Source organism: Triturus cristatus, chromosome 5_1 (genome assembly GCF_964204655.1).
Source record: "Triturus cristatus chromosome 5_1, aTriCri1.1, whole genome shotgun sequence".
NCBI classification, from domain to species: Eukaryota; Metazoa; Chordata; class Amphibia; order Caudata; family Salamandridae; genus Triturus; species Triturus cristatus.
The window spans coordinates 990,822,495-990,845,117 of record NC_140587.1 but is presented as its reverse complement, the minus strand read 5'-3'; positions in this window follow the sequence as shown (position 1 = coordinate 990,845,117).

Sequence of the window (22,623 nt, the reverse complement as noted above, 5' to 3'; positions counted from 1 at the left end):
TAGATTCTTGTGGCAACACTGTAAATCCATGAGTTTCTCTGATCAAGGATTCCTCTACTTGGAGCCAAATGGTTTTGCGATTATCAGCTACTAGAACATATGACAGGAATAAAAGTTGATATAGACCATCGGTGAGCTGGTGGTTTGAAAAAGTCTTTCAATGTCTTTCAATTGAGACACTGGAACTGCTAGTGAGATCAAACAAAGAGATATTTGAATCTGGGGCTGTGATCCTTTTGATAATTTGATCATTGCCCCCTAGAGATAAATTGATTTTAGGCCAGGTAGAAAAACCTGTCACCATTGAGTCAATAAGGGGTTGCAATTTGTCATTGGGCTTATTTGGAGACCTCTGTTGAGTAAATACTCAGATATATTAGGCATTTGGCCATTCATCTGAGTGGCAAGTCCGTTACAGAAGCTTGTGTCACCCTCGTGGGCAGTGACTGGGAGGACTTCATATTTTTTCCAGTTTTATATTGTATTCTGAGAAGTGTGAGAAATTTGGGATCATTATCACAAGAGCAGGTTTGAGGTGTCAGAACCAATACTGTGATCAGGATGTTATCAGATTTACCAGGGCACAGTCTTACATGTGATCTTTGAGGTCATCCCTGTCTCTACTACCGGAACTATCAGGCCTGACCTACTCAGTCCAAGATCAGGGGCCAGGTTCCAATCAACACCTATCATCACTTTGGCCCTGCCAAACTCAGATTACCACCTATCTAAACTTACCAGAGAGCAGGGGTGGACTGGGAATACCTGATAGAAAAGAATTCTGTTAGGTAAATATTTGCTACTGAACTATTCACTTTTTGGTGATTTATTGAGAAGTTATGAATCTGGAAATACAATGTATTTTACAGAATTCAATTATTAAAAATGAGCATGTAGAAGTGGCAAATGATATAGCTATCATTCCAAAATATTATTGGCTTATTCATAAATTGTTAATGACTCTTAATGATTCTCTGGGGGTCTCACCCCTTCCCTTCTCAATGCCATCTCCTTCCAAGAAAATGTAACTCTTGGGATTGCATAGAAGGAATTTTGGGTGAGTGTCAAAGTTGTATGCTGCAAAACGAAGAAACATACTGTTTTTCAATCCCCACTATATTACATTATAAAACTGTGTGATCTCAGGCACACACTTCATGTCTTTGTGTTGAAGTCCCTCAGTCCCTAGTATTTTTCTCATTCTGGGGTCAGTCTATCTGAACATAGGTATTCTCTGGGAGGTAGGTCAACTTATCCTCCTCCTCTCATTACAGACAAATATTCTCCGTCTCATGGTGCTCATCTCTGTCAATGCTAACTCCATCACCAGTTGGTGTTCAACCTGTCTCAGTCTGTGACTCTCTGCACTTCTCTATATTACATACTTATCCAGTATTATTTCCTCCTTTAGTTTCTCAGTTCATCTCTATGTAGAGGACTCACAATTCTTCTCTTATGCAACTTTTACGCCTGCTCTTCAGATGGCGTCTCCGACTGCCTCACAGCTATTCAACACTGAATGACTCTTCATCTTTTATAATGCATTTCTCTGGGACTCACATTATTTATTTCACAACTATCCTTAAATGTCAATTTGATGCTTTATGGTTTTGATCCGCACCTTAATCTATCTGTACCATTGGTTCAATTTGTATAGATTTGTATGGCCGTTGCTAGATCTCTGCTACTTCAAAATTGGCGCACAAATCAAATTCCATCCATTCATCAATGGTTTTCTAAAATGCGAAGAGTAAAGAGAAGTGAGCGAAGTTACGCTCTGAGGACTGGGGGGGGGAGGAAATTCGATAAAATTTGGGGTACTTTTTTTGATTAATTTTTTCAAATATTGTGTCTGTCTCTTCACCATGGTTGAATTTTAAATTCATTATCTGTCAATATTTAATGCTGAAAGCAGGATATTTTCTTGCTGAGGATTTTTTTTTTTTTTTTTGTGCTTCATTTCTGTTTTCATTGTATATATCTGGTATTTTATATTTAGTATATGTATGACATCATTCAACTTCAATAAAAAAAAAGAAAAAAAAAAAAGACAACGCCATTTTTGTTCATTGCACCGGGTCGTCATCTCATCGCGGCATTGCTAGACGCATCGCCACAGAAGCGCAGTAAGAAACTTGCGCATCCTCTCCCCACGCTGTGAGGAACTGACGCATCACCTCCTTTCCGGTGAGGAACCGATGCATCACCGCCCCCTACACAGCAGTAGGGAACCGACGCATCACCTCCCCCGAAGCAAGGAACTGACGCATTACTGTTCTTGCATGTAAGGAACTGATGCGTCACCTCCCCTGCAACTCTTTTGATTGTATTGCGTTATGCATCCAAACGTACATTGAACGTAAAGTGTTGCATTTACAATCTAAAGAGAACTAAGCTATTTCTACCATTCTAAAGTACAGTATTGTGGATTTTTGCGGTGTGTGGTCTTGTGTTAAGCCTATATAAAGATACTTATTTTTTATAATACAACCTGTGTGGTGTCCATCTGTAGTGTTGTCACTGTATTACTGTATGTGTTCACAAATGCTTTACACACTGCCTCTGAGATAAGCCTGTCTGCTCGTGCCAAGCTACCAAGGGGGTGAGCAGGGGTTATTTTAGGAGTGTAACCCCTTACCCTGACTAGACGCAAGGGCCACTATTTGGTCAAAGGTACCTACCTCTGCCAACTAGAGACTCCCAAATCTAACAACCATACAAATGTTTCAATGGTTTTCACCCCAATATCCATTCCTATGATTACCCAATAGGAACCAAGAATCTGACTATATATGAACACCATGAAAACTTAAGGAATATATAGAAAAAGTCAGAGGAAATGTAGAAGAGGCAGAACAGAAAAGTGAGACATATGCAGATAATAAGAAGTTCATAGATCCCCTCTATCAGGAACAAGACCAGACTTGGTTGTCCACCAGAAATCTAGAGTTATACGGCAATCATAAATTTAAACCATCAGTAAAATAATAAATCTAGTGGCAACGAAACTAAAGTTATCCCACATACTTAAAAAACAGCCAGTGTTTGATGTTTCCTTATTGAAATCATGTCATCCAGAAATGCGTTTCAAACAAACCGCTCCACCAGTGGCAGTTGATTGAGACCTGGACCACATAGCAAAACAAATTTTAGATACAAAAAGAATCAGAGAAATATTTTTTTACTTACTTGCGAGCCAGTCTCCAATATTTGTTCCTACATATATTACGAAAATTCCCTCTCAAGCATCCAGATAAATCAAATCAACCACTGAGACGGCGGTCCTTAAGGGGGGGAACTGCTATGGTCATCCATAAGAAGAGAATACATTGGTTCATCTGGTTCCCCTCAATACTGAAAGGACTGGAGCATGATATATTGGGTGACTGGAATTTGTTATAACATGCTGGAATGCGACATTGATGATTACTTGAAACAAGTGCCTTAAACAATAATGTGGAACCTTCTGGCATTGTATTGAATAACATTGAACTCATTGACTATTATGAGGAACATTCTGAATCCCTTCTCCATAGACTAATGTGGGCCCATAGAAACCGAAGAGGAACAAGCCAGAATTCCTCCTCTATCGGCTATCATTAGGCCAAAGAAACCAATGAGGAACTCTGCAGAAGTTCACCTCTATAAAAGGCAGTCTCACTCAACCCCCACCTTGCTAGGCAATCCGGCAGTCATAAGGGAAGCAGCATCCTTGCATCCTCAGCCAAGTCCTCTGCCAAGCAGCATCCTCACAAACTTGCATTCAGCAAACTAGCATCCACGCAACCTTGCATCCAGCAGACATGCATCCTCACATGTAAAACCAGTAATCTACATACAGAAAACAGCAAATAACTCACACTTACCTGAAAACAAGGTATTTCACTCACCTTTCTTCTTGTGTCGATCTAAAGGTCTGGTTGCTTTGCCATGATGAACAGGGGACCTGAATCTGGTTATAGTGATTGCACAGATGCGTGAATTCGAACCTAAATGTTTTCAGGAAAAAGACTCAAAAGATATAATTGTGATAACATTTTTGAAAGGAGTGATGACTAAAAATGTGAAGATAATGTTTCACAGATATTCATCTTGTTGAAAAAGAGAAGAACAAAAAATGTTCCACAAGTTATTTTATGAAGAATGCATTTCAGTTTTTTAATACTTATGCTACTGTGTTTATTTCTCACAAACACCAGCTGATTGACAGTGCACAATTCAGAGGGCACAATTGAGATGAAATCGGTCTGAGGAGATGTCCAGGAGCCACTTAAGAAATCACAAGGTGTCATACTGTCTATTATTTTGACCCATCCCCCGTTGTTCAGTCTGAGTAGGTGGTTTTTGTCCATTCTCCCTGTGGAACATCAAAGGGTGTGTTTGATCTATCTTCAGCCAGTTGACTCAGGGTAGTGCCAAAAAATTGGCTAGTAAGTTTATGTTTGGTTCTGATTCAAACACATTGTCAGTGCAGATGATTTTCAGCTTATTATCAGGAGGACAGTGCAAAGACTAAGGGGCCAATTACGATGCCGACAGACCTGAGTTCATCCGGCATTGTTCTGGAACTGGAACCGGATGACCTCCAGTTGTCGGTTCCAGTCAAGGAATTAGGATGCAACCGAACCCTGTTTATTCACAATCCTATACTTTGCTATGAGAGCATGTATTCTGAACTGAATGCATCCTCTCATAGCAAAGAGCAGAGGTGCAGTTAATCCCTGTGGCAGGCACCTCAAGGTGCCTGCCACCGGGTGCAGGGATAAACAGGGGGCTCCATAGTTTATGTTTTCCGAGTCTGGCTGGTGACCAATGCCAACTGTATATCACTTTGAAGAAACTTAATTATCCTGGTTTCCCTCAGACCTGTGTCAGAAAACTACAGTATCTACAAAATCCATTTTCTGAAAGGGTTAAGTTCAACCAGTTTTTCAATGTTTCCCATAACTCAGTCTCAAAAGGATTGTTGAACATTTCATGATGATCCAACCGTATACTACTGAGACTCCGTTTTTTGTCCGTGCCCAAGAGTTGAGTTATGACGGAACAGGTGAAGCTGTAATGGACTATGGATTGATGTTACGGATCCTCTTGAGGTTTTGTCATGGATGAGTGCTAAGGATTCTCTGTCCTCTTGAGGCAGTGATACAGCTGGGGACATCTCCAGCAATATGAAGTAGGCTGTAATCTATCTGTAGTTGTTCAAATGACAGCAAGCTGCATCACCAATTACATCTAACAGGATATGTATGCCACAGCTTTGTGACACTAATCAGTAACTCTCCAGTAAAAGCATTGTTCCACAAAAAGAAGGCCTTCATTATGTCACAGAAATGCATTTATATGAACCAGTTTGTGAAGATCTAAGCTCCTGTGTAGTGTGTACCAGGATGCAAACAGTGCCTGCAGCATCAGACAATTAGATTCTTGTGGCAACACTGTAAATCCATGAGTTTCTCTGATCAAGGATTCCTCTACTTGGAGCCTAATGGTTTTGCGATTATCAGCTACTAGAACATATGACAGGAATAAAAGTTGATATAGACCATCGGTGAGCCGGTGGTTTGAAGAAGTCTTTTAATGTCTTTCAATTGAGACACTGGAACTGCTAGTGAGATCAAACAAAGAGATATTTGAATCTGGGGCTGTGATCATTTTGATAATTTGATCATTGCCCCCTAGAGATAAATTGATTTTAGGCCAGGTAGAAAAACCTGTCACCATTGAGTCAATAAGGGGTTGCAATTTGTCATTGGGCTTATTTGGAGACCTCTGTTGAGTAAATACTCAGATATATTAGGCATTTGGCCATTCATCTGAGTGGCAAGTCCGTTACAGAAGCTTGTGTCACCTTCGTGGGCAGTGACTGGGAGGACTTCATATTTTTTCCAGTTTTATATTGTATTCTGAGAAGTGTGAGAAATTTGGGATCATTATCACGAGAGCAGGTTTGAGGTGTCAGAACCAATACTGTGATCAGGATGTTATCAGATTTACCAGGGCACAGTCTTACATGAGATCTTTGAGGTCATCCCTGTCTCTACTACCGGAACTATCAGGCCTGACCTACCCAGTCCAAGATCAGGGGCCACGTTCCAATCAAAACCTATCATCACTTTGGCCCTGCCAAACTCAGATTACCACCTATCTAAACTTACCAGAGAGCAGGGGTGGACTGGGAATACCTGATAGAAAAGAATTCTGTTAGGTAAATATTTGCTACTGAACTATTCACTTTTTGGTGATTTATTGAGAAGTTATGAATCTGGAAATACAATGTATTTTACAGAATTCAATTATTTAAAATGAGCATGTAGAAGTGGCAAATGATGTAGCTATCATTCCAAAATATTATTGGCTTATTCATAAATTGTTAATGACTCTTAATGATTCTCTGGGGGTCTCCCCCCTTCCCTTCTCTATGCCATCTCCTTCCAAGAAAATGTAACTCTTGGGATTGCATAGAAGGAATTTTGGGTGAGTGTCAAAGTTGTATGCTGCAAAACGAAGAAACATACTGTTTTTCAATCCCCACTATATTACATTATAAAACTGTGTGATCTCAGGCACACACTTCATGTCTTTGTGTTGAAGTCCCTCAGTCCCTAGTATTTTTCTCATTCTGGGGTCAGTCTATCTGAACATAGGTATTCTCTGGGAGGTAGGTCAACTTATCCTCCTCCTCTCATTACAGACAAATATTCTCCGTCTCATGGTGCTCATCTCTGTCAATGCTAATTCCATCACCGGTTGGTGTTCAACCTGTCTCAGTCTGTGACTCTCTGCACTTCTCTATATTACATACTTATCCAGTATTATTTCCTCCTTTAGTTTCTCAGTTCATCTCTATGTAGAGGACTCACAATTCTTCTCTTATGCAACTTTTACTCCTGCCCTTCAGATGGCGTCTCCGACTGCCTCACAGCTATTCAACACTGAATGGCTCTTCATCTTTTATAATGCATTTCTCTGGGATTCACATTATTTATTTCCCAACTAAAACTCCATTTACATCTTTTACACACCAGCTACAATTTCCCCTTAATGATCTCATCCCACACACCATTATTGGAAACCTAGGTATACGTTTACATCCTACTATGCATCTGGATTCCTTCATTGCGACAATATTGTAACTGCTGTTATAAACCAGCTACTGAACATCTGTAAAAGCTTTCCTACCATATACTCCCTTATGAATACGTCTACTCCGGTATCAACAACCAGTAAACAAACTTGAATATAAATAGTTGTCATTTCCTTTCATTACATGCAAAAAAATTGAATTGTTCTAAAAATACAGAGTACATTAAAATAATTAAATCCAGTTAAAAAATCTTTACATCAACAGTAACACAGTACTTCTTCCTCAGTTGCCATGCAAATGTAAGAAACCTGGCCAAACTAAAAACTATACCTTCTCTTGTGTTTTTTCTTAATATACAAAGAGCCGATTCATATATGGATACACACAACTGCGGGCAAATATATTTGGCCATGGAAGTAGGGGTGCGAAGGGTGCTACAACCCTCTTGAAATAACCACGCTGGAGGTCAGAAGGTGAACGAGCATTAAATATTCCTTTCCATTTTGTGTTTTCTTGTTATATTTGCTGTGCTTTAGAAGACAAATGTGAAATGTCAGGCTATATCTTCTGACAAATTGCTGCTTACTCCTGGTGTTTTCTTTTATATCGCTCACAGCAAAATGAGAACATTTTGTAAAAGTGACCTAAGTAACACTCTTGGGGTACAGGAAGAGAAAGGAAAGGCTGCAGTCTGTTAGTGTTTTCTAAAACAACAACATTTTCAAACCTGTACATTTTCTCTGCACATATTCAAATTATATCAGCAATTAGGAAAGCACAAATGAAGAACATCTCTTGCAATTCTGAAGTGTGATAGAAACAAAGATTTTAAATAGAACGAAACAAACTTTACTTGGTGATGTGTAAATGATAAATATTCGCTGCAACCCGATTTCCATACATTATCATTTGTGTGCTATACTGTTTCATCAGTAAACCTGAATGTCAAATTTAGTGGCCATTTCAACTGAAAATGTGCAGTTCATAAATGACAGTGAATTAACACACTAGTACAGTAAAATACACCACTGACTACATACCACACCCATAACACTCCTCTGCTGAATGGGTGTAGTATATTGGCTACACTTGTTCTTAGTGTGCCTCTTGGATTTTTTCACAACCCCTATGACTTCAGTGATGTAACATCAATGGCAGCACCCCCACCCTGAAAATCATTCCAGCACTACCGGAAGACAGACGTAAGTGCTACAAAAAAACAGCAAATGCACAACAGTTTCCTTTTCACTCTTGCAAACTGTGAATTTGTCACTGCAGGCAAGTGGACCATTTCAATTCAATTTAAAAAACGTTATTCAAATACACAATGTATCCATAAAAGTGCCTTGCAATAGAATAGAATATATATAAATATATATTAAATATTTTAAAATGCAGTGCATAAGTAAAAACATGGAGCTGACTAAAATTGCAAACCCCAGCAAAAAGTGTGAGGAGTGCGAATGAAGGTTTATTCATCACAGCAGCTCTATACAGTGTTCATGGCGCAGCAAGCTTTCTATGCTGTTTCAGAAAAGCGTTGATGTGAATAATCTCCTCATCCGTCAGTTGAAAAGCACATCCAGGCCGGTTCTCAGGTTGGTAATACTTAGGGGTCCATTATGATGTTAGGCGGATCGCCACCGCCCGACCGGCGGTGGCGATCCGCCCGACATCTTTCCCCACCCGCCCTCCATTTACCTCCCACCATATTACAATGGCGGGGGTTACAGCGGCGGATGTAAAGACCGTCCGCTGCATTTCCGCTGGCAGTCAATCGTTCCGATTGCCTGCCGGGCTGAACTCAGGCCTTATCTTGTGGCGGAGTCTGGAAGACATCGCCATCCATATCAGGATGCCTGGCAGAGAAGGCCGAGGGCATGTGGGAATTGCTTTGGGGGCCTGCTGCGGGCCCCCGGGAGTGGGGGCTGCACTTGGGAGGAACCTATGGTACCCCCCTACATTGGCAAGCATAAGGTGGCAGGCAACGTGCGGTGCATGTCCCATTGTGCATGCCAATGCACAACATGCACATTTAACATTGTGGCAGGTGCTGCTTACAGCACCGCCCGCCACAATGTTAAATATGCGGGATGCGACCGCCAGGGTGGCAGCCGCATCCTAATGGGCACAGCGGGACCGCCGCACCTCTGGCGGTCGGTCCCGTTCACCATCATAATGGGCCCCTTAGTTTTTTAGAAGGGGGAATCAAAAAATGCTTTAAATCCATAACATAAAATCCACAAAATTGTTTGCCCAGAATTCCCATCACAGTGGGAAACACAAAAGTTATTTCATTGTGCCAGCCCTGTAACGGGAGAGAACGCTCTGTTCCCATTAGCCCCTGTATCTGGTCAGATACCCATTTGTATTATTTAGTGGAGCTAACATCATATATGTGGCCACACTCGCCTTACGGCTCTCCAGAAGCATTCTTTTAGAAGCTACCAGATCATATAAGGCCTGCCGTAGCTGTTTTTTGTTATTATTTAAATGATTAGTGGGGTCAGTATAAACCTGCTGTAGGTTCACAGATTGCAGGCTAAGTGGACCATTTACTGCAAAAGCTTTTCAATGGCAGGATCCCATATCTAAACTCGACATACAGTTGCTTGGCTAAATATAACATAACCGCATCCATAAATGGTTCAAACTTTAATATACTTTTAAATTGAAAAATATTATCAGTAATAGGTCAAAATTTAGAATTAGTAAGGACCCTCTCTGTTACTGTTACATACAATCAATATTTTTCTTTTATACGTTCCTTAGTTATCTGTGGGGTATCCCTTGGGCTATTCCAGCTCTTCTAGGCCAAGTAGATACAACCATGATCTAACATATTCAAGCCAGGGAATACCGCAGGGTACATCTAATTAGATAACTCCAGCAAATGATGCACTATAGGATGATAGTTCATCTGTATACCAGATTCAACAACAATACAACAATGGCCTAAGATTCACTCTCAACGCTATAGGTTTCACTCTCAAATGAAAATATAATGGCAATTTTGTGGCATCTCGACTAAGGACTTAATAAAATGATTTCCAATGTGGTTAGACTTTGACTTTTGTTTGGGTCCCCCATGAGATTTACATTATATATTTACAGGGCTGAGAAAATAGATTTAATGGTTGTTGATTTATGGACTCTCATTAACCCTTCTGCTATGTTGATACAGTTTCAATGCACATTTTGTTTCCTACTTTCCCAGAGCATATCATGGGTTAACTTTTCTGAGGCCCTGATTACAAATTCGGCAGTTAATTCCTTCCTGTGCTTAATCCTCTGTTTAAGTAAGGGATGGAATTATGAGTTGGGTTATTTAACACATCTGATAGTTATTGTATGCATTAAATAACGCCAAGCATTCATTACATTTCGGCAGGTAAAGCCTGCTGAAATGTAATAGGGGAAATTTGTATGGTATTTACTGTACCATGCATATTTTGGTGTGTTACACACTAAAATCTGCATGTTATTCCCCAATAACACGTAACAGGTGCTTTTATCACCCCCGATAAATAATGGACACTAACGTATAGTTATTTACCAGGTGCGATAAATAGCACCTTTACTTGTAATCAGAACCCAAGTTTTTAAAAGCCGCAGTCCTCTCAAACTTTGAAAATCCCATCTTCATTGACCCGTGATGAGTTTTATTTGGGTTAAAAACTATATATTTTGTCTTTGTGGGGTTTACTTCCAGCCATCGCTCATTGCATGAATGAATCAATAAACTGGCCTAACAGTGCCTGAGTGCCCATTAGTGTCTTTGCGATCAGTAGTGTGTTGTCTGCATACAGGAAGGCTGTTACTTTACTAGAAAGTAATTTTGGTGAATCACTTATGCAGGAATAAAAGGCTTTCAGTACATCATTAATATGTAATGAAAACAAAGTAGGAGCCAACATGCACCCTTGTTGAACCCCTTATTTGTTGGGATACAATTGGTGAGTCCATCTCTTTCATGAGTACGTTTTACTATGGAAGCGTATTATTATTGTCAGTAGGATGCTTGAAACTCACCTATCTTGTAAAGATAACCACAACATCTTGAGGTATAAGATCAAATGAGGACCCAAGGTCCTATAAAGTGACACATGAATGTCCCTTGTTAAAATTGATTGTCTTCCAATACATTAGAACTGGCTGGAGATTTGATAAGATATTATGCTCGTCTATCCATCCTTGGAGCTTGTCAAGTATTTGTCAAAAAAGAAATTGTAAGCTATCCAGCAAGCTAATTGGCCTATAGTTAATGGGACCGTCCTTTTTGCTTTTTTAATATAGGGTTTATCTTAGTACCTTTCCAAGTTTGGGGTAACTAAAGTCCACCCAAAATGAAATTTGCTGGTGTATTTATAGAGGGAGCACATACACAAGGTTCCATTAGAAATAGATCTCCTGGTATTCTATTCAGTCCAGATGCCTTGCTTAGTAGCGTGGCTCAAATTGGTTGCATTGCATTATTTAGTTCAACTATGACTGACGCTATATGGTTCAAGCAACATCGTGTATCAAGCAGCTCAATGTTAGTAGTAAACTCTTTATTGTTAGAATAAGTTTGTAAATAGTCTATCATGGCATTTGCTTGGATGAAGAAGGATGCACTTGTTTCATTTTGGTGATTACTGTTTGCTACAATGTGCCAAAATGATTTATTAGCATTATGATTTGCTGCTTTGTGCCAATTCTGATCTTCTCATTCTTTTTAGCCTCTGCCTGAGTTTTCCCTATATCAAACTGAAGAGGGGAGATAGGAGTTTTCCAGAGGGGCTCATCAACCTAGTTACATATATCTCAAGAGAAATAGAGCCCTACTATGTAATGTGTGCTAAATCTCTTACAGGAAGAAAAAAGCACAGGGCTTTTTTATATAACCCTCACCCACCAGGGTTATTCCTGGGTAGCATGCTTCATCATAGGGTTCTTCACGTTCAGCTGCGGGATGGGGCTGCTGGAGCGGATAATACAAAAATTTTGTATACCCACCCCATTTTGCATGTTTTTACTAATTAGATTAATTAATTAATTATAATCGAACTAATGGATTGGAGTGATGTGGAAAATACCAACCTTACTAATATATGAATTACACGTGGGATTTGCACCTGCATGGCCTAATTAATACATGAACTAAATTCTGTACTCATATTAATGATAGACAATTAGAATATTGCATGATATATGTCGCTTTTGTGATGTAATTGTGATTTGTGCTTTATTCAGTAAGTATAAACCGCACTGAGTGTTGCTTTTGCTAGATAAATACGCACACATATGGGTATTAGCGAGGGAATAACATTTAATTAGCCATTTCTATGTATTAATTACGTTTTTGTGTTTCTTTGCTTAAGTTGACCATTTTGAGTGGCCACAAAATGGCTGACTTCTGTATCTGATGGAACTGGCTCCACTGCACAAGGTTCTGGGTGAAGTGCGCATGCGTCACCGCTAGCAACTGTGGCCTGGACCTGGACCTGACCCCAGATGAACATGTACCCTCCAAGGACAGTCTGGGACATCAGCCAAATATTTTGAACAAAGACTGTTAGGTGAACCGGAACTGACAAGGGTCATAACCCAAAAGACACTTTCGTGAGAAACCAAAAGGATGATCTCTGATTGTCCAATCAGCGAACTCGGATGCCCAAACTTTGATACTTTTAACATTGATTTTACTATAAATTATGGTAGAATAGAGAGGTAAAAAAGGTTGTTTTCCAATTTCCTGATGTTATGCTGACGGAGAGGACGTTGACACTGCAGGACAGCTGTTTCCCTGAATCTTTGATAGACTGATCGGATGTCCAATTTCCAGATGAACTGAACTTTCAAATTTGACGGGCATAGATTGACGAGACTACTGGATTTGACTTAGAAGACGATAATTAGCCAGAATAGGTAAATATGATGGTCAGCTGCTTGAACAACTAATGAATTTACTTGCATTAATTAGATAAAGAATTGATTTGATTCATTACAGAAATGAGTTTGTTTGTTTATTTATGAAAATGTATTAATGCGAAGGGAATAGAGAATTAGAAAATCACTTAAACAGCAACTAGCAGATCCACCGCCAAAAATATGAGAGGAATACCAAAGATGGAATATAGGGCCTAATGAGCAACAGAAGGTGGTGTAGATTTGTTGCTCATCATGTCAGCGTCTGGAAGATAATCGCCTCCCACAGAGATTAATGGTGAGTGAATGTTGGTGTTATGGGCCCCACCAGCGAATGTATGGATAATGTGTGTATGTGAGATTTTTGGTCTGTGATAGAGGGAGGGATTTAGCACTCCACGCTGGAGCAGTTTTTCTGGTAGCAGAATGATGGTTTGCTATTGTTTTGGTTTGATGATTATTGCTTGTATATAGCTTATTGATTATTGATTGGTATTGATTTATGTCCTAACACTCTATGTTGAGTTGCGTCAAGTTTAATGTTGTTGGTACGTCTTCTGGGATGTAGGAAGTCGGAAGTTTGTAACGGTTCCGTAGTAGGGCAGAGGTAAGCGCTGCTCTCGGGAAAGACGGAATTGTTGTTGCCCTGTAGGTACACAGGGGAAACGTGTGACAATTGAAGTTGCACGACGCATTTTCCGGGTTCGATTCGGTAGCATCGTCGTGTGTTGCCATTAGAGACATTTATAGTGTGAGAGAAGAGTGTATGAAAGCGAAGGTTATCTGTGAAGTTCTGGTCTTAGGTACCAGGGATCCAACTGGCATTCCGATAGAGCTTATCACTGGAAATGTAATAGGTACTCTTTGAGCTTGTAAGAAGGACAAAGGAGAGGTAAGCGCTGCTTTGGTAACGTATGTCATAATTCTGTAGTAGAACAGACTGTTCGCTGTTCTCGGGAAAGACAGGATTCTGTGTGAATGTACTACATTTTCTTGTATGAACGAGCGTGAATGTAAAGGCATTCGGGTTGATTGCGAACCTCTAGGTTTATTTCTCAGGAGCATTGGGTCTCCAACTATGTGTCTTAAATACTGGAGAAACAATTAGCTAATGCTTGTTAAAAGGGTGAAATAGAGGGATGTGCTACTTTATCAACGGAAGTAACGATTCCGTAGTAGAGCAGAGGTAAACGCTGCTCTCGGGAAAGATGGAATTCTCGTGAGAAAGGTCTCTTTGCTGTTCTTTGGTTAGCGAAGCAGACAATGGAGATGTTTCTATGTTGTTACTAACAGAAGTGTAGAAATTGAAACAAAAACTTACTGAGCAGATTTGTAAAGGAGGGGTAGACAGAAGCAGGAGCAGGAGCTGCCGCAGCGGCTGCTGACGTCAGTATGACCGCGCTGGGATTGGACAGTTGGTTAGAACTGTGAAACGCTCTGGATTGGCACGTTAGTGTACGCCGCGCGAGGAGTGTAGAAATACAGGGTGACGTGGACGCTCCTTATTGGTGCGTTAGTGTAAGTCGCGCTGGGATTTGAGGATTGTGACAGTGACGTAGATGTTCTGAATTGGTGCGTTAGTATGGGTCGCGCTGTGATTGGAAAGACTAGCGGTACAGTTGTAAAGAGAGACTAGCGATACGCGAAAGGCAGGAAAATGTATTACGATCCACCAGAAAAAGAGAAAAGAACATGGTTAGGAAGAATCAAGAAGTGGTTTAAGAAGGACAACCCAGTAAAGACTAGGGAAGGACAGTTACTTCCTCCACCGAAAACCCCTGCTTCTTTTATGATTGCGAAATATGGGTATCATACTTGTATTTGGTTAGATAACTGGGTGAGATATACGAAGGAAGAGGGAGTATTAGCTTTTCCAGAGCATGGTTCATTTAATTTGGCTGTTTTGAGAAACTTGAGAGAGAAAATGATGAATTTAGAACCAAGACCTATACCAACGCAGTTTGAGGCTTTGACAGAATGGGAAGACGAAATGCATGAACGAGAGAGACAAAGAAATGGTAGAGGATATAGGTACCTGTTTGGAAGACCTTACGGACATGAAACGCATAATGATCGAATGAGAAGATGGCGGGATGCGAGTATGACTGAGGGTGTGTTCCCTGTAAGAACTGTTGGAGAGAATGAAGGATGAAAGTGTGTAGAAAAGAGGCATAATGTGGAGTCGAGAGGGTATGGAGTGAATGAGTCCGAGGATGATGTTCTTGATGATATGTTCTATAAAAATCCACCACCGTATCGACCAGAACCAGAAATATTAACTCCAAGTGCCCCAATGAGAGAAACCATGCGAATCATAAAATCGGAACCAGAATCCCTAAGTTTGAGTAAAAACAGTGCTACTAGGGAAGTAGAAAAGAGGTCGGAAGAAAAAACAGATGGAGAAAATTCTGTAAAATTAGCGAAAACGACCTTGGAATTAACTGAGAAAATAAGAGAATTGACTAAGAATCTAGAAGCGGTAACTGTTCCAGTAACAATAGGTCCAGTAATGCATATTTTTGACAAACAGAAGGACATTGAGCATTGTTTGACAGTCCCGTATAGAAGTAATAAACAAGTAGAACAACCAAGAGTGAGTCAGAATGAGAATCCATGGAGACAGACTACGAGTGTAATGGAACCGAATTTTACAAATAATCCATTTGTAGATCAGAATTGTGCAGAGAGACGTATGACAATGATAGAGACAGTGTCAGAAACACAAAAAGATTTTGGACACGGAAGTATAGAAAAACCAGTAGGACCATCAACAGAAGAGTTAAGTGAATGGTGAAGAAGCTTGCAGAGGAAAGACAAAGAATCCCAATCAATTGATGTGGCCAAGTTACGAATGGTATTGGAAGAATTAATAGTAGGAACTATCCCAACAGAAAAATTTAAAACCTATCACGATGAAGAATTACTATTTTTGTGCAAGAGTGTGACCTGGGGATCAAAAAACTTACATGAAAGGTTAGAAGAAGTAGCAAATGAGATATTGAAAAGGTAAAAGCCTTACAGGAACCATATCGAGTAGATTTCACTGAAAAGGACATTGAGAATGTGAACAGCACAGGACGAATAGGTCAAATTAAGGACATAATCATTTTGCTGAGAAAATGGGGAGACGTGGATAAATGGAGAAGCAGGTGGTATAGAAAACGTGATGATGCCTCAGATAAGACATTTTCAGCCTTTCCTGTTAGAGAAAAAGAGAAGGCAGTGACAGAATGCCCTATGAGAGAGATTCCAGGAGGAGGATATGTACATGTCCCATGGACAAGACAGGATATTTTGTCTTTTACGAATGATTTCCCTCGAATACATGAAAAGCCCGTCGAGTGGTACAGGCAGGTAGACGGATTTGTGAAATTGTCTAAAATATTATGGATTGATTTGAATTTGAATTTGACATAATTGTACCAGCAGATCTATGGACAGAGTGCAAACTTAATTGGCCAACCCAGGAATATCCTAGGGATCCTAAAACAGGAGCTCCAGACCCCGAGGTAATGAAGAAATATGAGCAGGTTATGGTATTTCTGAAAAATAAAGTGCCCCCTAAAGAGACAGATTGGGTAAAAATTGATCGAACACACCAGGAAAGTAAAGAGTCAGTACATGCATATTACGAGAGGCTAATACTAGCTTTTAAGCAGTTTAGCGGAGATGAGAATCTGAGTGAAAAGGATTTGAGTCATTTTGTGTACAGATTTGTATATGGTTTACGTCCAGAAATTGGTGAGATGATTAAACAGCATATGATAGATTGGCAGAACAAGAAAATAGATTAAGTATTGAGACATGCTAAATACTTCAGTGATGAAATTGAAGCAAAACAGCAGAAGCTAAAAGAGAAGGCAATGTGGGCAAAGGTAAAGGTAGCGGAGAGACAAGAAGCACAATTAGTGGAGCAAGCAGGGTCAAAGCCGAAATTTAATACTGGGAAGTATAAAGGGAATATTGAAGAAGCTAAAAAGAAATTTCCATGTCATAATTGCGGCAGGATAGGGCATTGGAAATCCGAGTGTAAGTTTCCCCCGAGTACTAACATTGAAAATCCATCATTGAACCCACAGGTGCAGCATGAGGTGAGTGGTCAACTGCAGCAACAGCAGCAAGTTGTTCCCCCACAGAATCAGGTGCCAAAACCGCCTTTTCCACAGAGCAGAAATACACAGAAGTATAGTAGTGAATCGGGATTCTACAATGAAGAACAGGTAAATAAGCCGCCACGCGCTAGCGCTGTCTCGCAGTATTGGCTGCAACACGATGAGAGTGACTCAGAAGAGAGCTATTGACGGTGCCGAAGGGAGGAAGGAGAGTGCGTACTTGGCGCAACTCTAGAAGTAGACCAGACAGGACCTTTTGTTGATGGGAAGGTTAATGATGAAAATATTACTTTCCTAGTGGATACTGGTGCTAATCGATCAACTGTTAGATCAGCTGATGTTAAGAATCCTCCTCTCTTGGATGAAACGATCCAAGTAGTTGGTGTGTCCAAAAGACAGATTAAAACATATCTTACAGACCCAGTGAAAGTTAACATAGGGAAATTTTCAGAAATGCACTGCTTTGTGGTGTGTGACACCAGTCCTGTGAATTTATTAGGTAGGGACCTGTTGTGCAAAATGAATTGCACTATATTATGTACTCCGGATGGAATAGCTTTTGAAACACCAGATGATGATGTATTTTACAAGATGACCATAGCTAATAGAGAAAATGAAGTTACTGAAACATATGCTGTATTCAACCCTGATGAATTAACTAAAGAATTGAGACAATCTGTAAAAGCAGAAGTTTGGGATTTCACTGGAGAAGATGTAGGGCTAATGAGAAATGTAGATCCAATCAAAATAACCGTAAAGGAAGGAGTAACATATCCAAATGTTCCGCAACACAAGTTGACACCTGAAATAATTGAAGGTGTAACTCCTGTAATAGAGAAAATGATCAGGCAAGGAATTTTAAGAGACATAATGAGTAGTCCATGTAATTCACCGATAATGGGACTGAAAAAGCTTAATGGGAAATTCAGGATAGTGCAAGATCTGAGAAAAGTGAATAAAATTGTGATATCATGTTGTCCCATTGTACCAAATCCATCAGTGATTTTATATCAGATTCCCCATGATGCAGAATGGTATACAGTAATTGATCTGTGTCATGCTTTCTTTTCTATCCCATTGCACCACGACAGTCAGCAAATTTTTGCATTTCGTTTTGGTGAGCGTATTTTGACATGGTGCCGAATCCCACAGGGGTATACAGAAAGCCCCTCAATATTCAATCAGCTATTAAAGAAGTCTTTGGAGAGTCTAGAAATGCCTGAAAGCTCTGTATTAGTCCAATACATTGACGACCTTTTGGTGGCGTCAAAAACACGTGAAGCTTGTGAGGTAGACACAATAGCCTTGCTGAATCATTTGGCAGATGGAGGACTTAAAGTGTCACCAGTGAAACTACAGTTTTGCAAGAAGGAAGTGCAGTATTTGGGACAAAACATTGAGAAAGGACTAAGGAAAATAACCACAGACAGAATCAGAATAATAAAAGGAATGAGAGCTCCTATGACTCAAAGAGAAGTGAGAATGTTTTTAGGAATGGTTGGATACTGTCGTCTGTGGATCAGCAACTTTTCCTTGATCGCAAAACCTTTGGTGCGATTAACGAGAAGTGATGTGAAAGATCCCATTGAATTAAACAAGGAGGAATTGGCAGCATTCAAAAAATTGAGAGATGGTTTGTGTGAAGCACCTGCATTGGGTATGCCTGACTATGAGAAAGAATTTGAGTTGTATTGCAGTGAGAGAAATGGATGTGCCCTTTCTGTGTTGATCCAGAAGCATGGAAAACTGAGAAGACCAATTGCATATTTTTCATCGATGCTTGATCCAGTAGCTGTAGCTTTACCTGGATGTTTGAAAGCGGTGGCTGCAACATGTCGAAGTTTGGAGCAAAGTGAAGGAATTGTGATGGGATATCCATTGAAAGTGTTTGTACCTCATGATGTAGCGATTCTGTTGACAAGGAGTCGTACTCAGTATATGACACACAGTCGGCTGACTAAATATGAGAACATCATATTGGGTGCAACTAATGTGAGTCTTGCAAGATGTTTGAATGTGAATCCTGCAACTTTGTTGCCTGATGCTGAGATTGTGGAAGTAAGAGATGAAGTAGATCATGATTGTTTGGATGTACTTGATTTTTGTACAAAACTACGACCAGATATAAAAGATGTACCTTTGCCAGAAAGTGATTTTGTGATGTTCGTTGATGGGTCATGTTTGAGAACAGATGAAGGAGTGCTGAGTGCAGCGTATGCAGTATGCACAGTTGCAGCAGTAATAGAAGCATCATCTCTGAAAGGAGTGAAATCGGCCCAAGTAGCAGAACTTGTGGCTTTGACTAGAGCATGCAAGATTGGGAAGAGTGTGAGAGTGACTGTGATAACTGACAGCTAGTATGGCTTTGGAGTAGTCCATGATTTCGGCCAACTATGGCTACAAAGAGGTTTCCTGACCTCGAGTGGAACTCCTATTAAGAATGCAGAAGTGGTTGGAAAGTTGCTTGAGGCGATACAGCTGCCTAAACAATTGGCTGTTGTAAAATGTGCTGCTCATAGTCAAGGTGGTGATTATATCGCCACAGGGAACAGGTACGCCAATGACATGGCACAGTATTGCGCACAAAATCAGAATTCGGTCAATCGGGCTAAGGAAAGAGAAATGTCTTCTTGCTCATTGATGTTTACTAACATTGTAGGGACTTGGGAAGAGGTAAGGCAGTTGCAAGAAGAGGCAGGAGAAGAGAAAATGAGACAGTGGGTAAAAGCAGGATGTGCCCCAAGGGAAAAGGATCATGTGTGGGTCTATCGAGATGGAAGACCAGTTATGCCTGATAGCATGATGTCTACCATGGTACGGATGTATCATGGCCAGGGACATATAGGGAGAGATGCCATGATCAGGTCATTTAAGCAGACCTGGTACAATGTAAAATTCAGACTTGTAGCAGAAAGTCTTTGTCAAAGGTGCTTAATATGTCAGCAATACAATCCTGGAAGGAAGACAGTATTGAGTCTGGGAACAATAGGTCGAGAAGGAGGGCCTTTCACCAGAATGCAAGTAGATTTCATTGAGATGCCTCCCTGTAACAGACTGAGGTATGTTTTGGTTGTGGTCTGCCTATTCTCTAGGTGGGTGGAAGCATTCCCAACAAGAAGAAATGATGGGTTGACAGTAGCCAAGTTACTGCTGAGAGAGTTCATCCCTAGGTTTGGGTTCCCAGTGACAATTGAGTCAGACCGAGGAGGACATTTCCATAATGAGATTGTAGGATTAATTTGTGAAGCATTGAATGTACAACAAAAACTACATTGTGACTACCAACCAGAGGCTTCTGGTGTGGTTGAACAGATGAATGGTACTATCGAAAATAGAATAGGGAAAATGTGTTTGGCCACAGCTATGAAATGGCCTGATGTCTTGCCTCTGGTACTCATGACAATTAGGTCAATTCCAGACAGAACTACAGGATTGAGTCCTCATGAAATAATCATGGGACATGCTATGAGGCATGTGTTTATACCAGTCAACAAGCTGATAACTATAACTGAGGACATGGTGTTGGAATACTGTAAAGGCCTTGCTGACGCAGTTCATTCTGTGTTTCATCAGGTTGGAGCAGATGCCATCACACTTGAAAAGAAGCCAGCCCATGATCTGAGCCCAGGTGACTGGGTAAGGATAAAGGTCCACAGAAGAAGAAATTGTTTGGTTCCAAGGTGGGGAAAACCACGACAAGTCATTCTGACCATGACACGGCTGTGAAGTGTGCTGGACTGAAAAACTGGATCCATGCAAGTCATACCTTGAGAATTCCGAATCCGGTGGACAGCACAGGAAAAGAATATTTTGATGAATCAGAATCAAGTACTGAGTCAGATGACGAAGGGTCAAAGACACGAGAAAACTCTGAAAGGGGGGAAACAGAACCAAGTCCAGCTTTGGTCCCCAGAAGTAGCTCTCTGAGAAGAAGATTGCAGATTTCTGAATCCAGCGATTCTGGAAACGAGCAAGAAGCTCAGGGTTCTAAAAAAGAACACAGAAAGAAAAAAGGAAAGTGTACTGAAGATATAATAAGAGAAATTTGTGAAAAGAAAGTACCAGACGAGAGACTGAGAGAAATTCCACCTGAAATAACAAATTTAAGTGAACAAGGGACAGGTACAGAGAGAGAGGGACAAATTTCTGCGGAAGACCCCCGAGGAGGTGTAGGGAACTGCAACATCCAGTTAGGTGAAGGGACAAGTAGCCAGCAGGAAGATTGCGTGTCGGAGATCCGAGGAGGGACAGAAGTAGGGAAAACAAAACAAGTTGTGGAAGAAGAAGTCGTTGAAGAGACAAAGCAAGTTGAGACAGAGTCTGAAGAGAGTGAAAATGAAATACCTGAAGGTCGAGTTCTAAGAAAGAGAGCTTGGAGTAATGAAAAGAATGACAAAGGGAGTAAAGTAAAAAGAGTTGCGAAAGATGATGTTTGGCCCAATAAAATAAGGAAACTGAGATATCGACTGACACGAGTGAATTCACCAAGAGCTGAACAGGTGAATGAAGTGACAAGTCAAGAAAAATCAAAAGAAGACGAAATAACTGAGGATAAAGAGAGTAAAAGAACAAGGAAACCTAACCAGAAGTATAAGTCACTGGAATGGACATACGTGGCTCTGCCTGAAAAGGGAGAAGAGGCAGATAGTCAAGGAAATCCAGAGGAGGCTGTACTGAAAGCGGTTGAGGACGAAGTAGAATCGGAAATCCTGAGAGTTCTCTTGTCCGACATTGGAGAAGAAGAAACGGAAGTTCAGGAAAATCTGTATCTAGATGACGAGAGGAAAGTGAAGAATGATGAGATGCCAAACTGAATAAATCAAGAAAACTATTGATGAAGAGAACAAGATATTGAATCAAAAGATAGAGACTGGTAGAAATAAATAGGTGTTAGAACATTAGGTTAGGAAACTAGTTGTGAAGTGAAAGAGGCTAAGTCAAAAGACTCGGTCCATTTTAACAAAGATGGCTAACATAGATAGTAGCAAAGGTAGATGTACATTCATGAAAAGATGGTGTAAAATGTGTTGTTGTTGTACAGGATTGTTAATGCTTTTATGGAGCATCCTTGCTCTTGTCATTTCTTTTAAGGTCACTATAGATACATAAAAAGGACATAGTGAGAACAAAACTAATATAGGGAAAATTCCAAAGGTAGTTTCAACTAGAATAGACAATAATTACTTGCATTAAGACAGGTCAATAACAGATTTTTCTAATAACGTGTTTTCAAAATTATTGTATGAATATGTAAAGACAATGGACGTACGGGACTGCTACGTATGTATGCAGTTACCTGCATCTGTTTCTGAAGGACTGACTTATCATCACCTCCCGGCAACGTATGGAATAACATGTAGTGTAATAGCTAGTTTATTTTATCAGACAGGGAAATTAGAATATTATTTTTCAGATGTAGATAACATTTTTGCGCAAGTGCCTTCTTATAATAAATTAAACAAAGTAAAACCTGCTAGGGTATTAGGTGAATTGTTCTTAGAAACTAAAGAACTA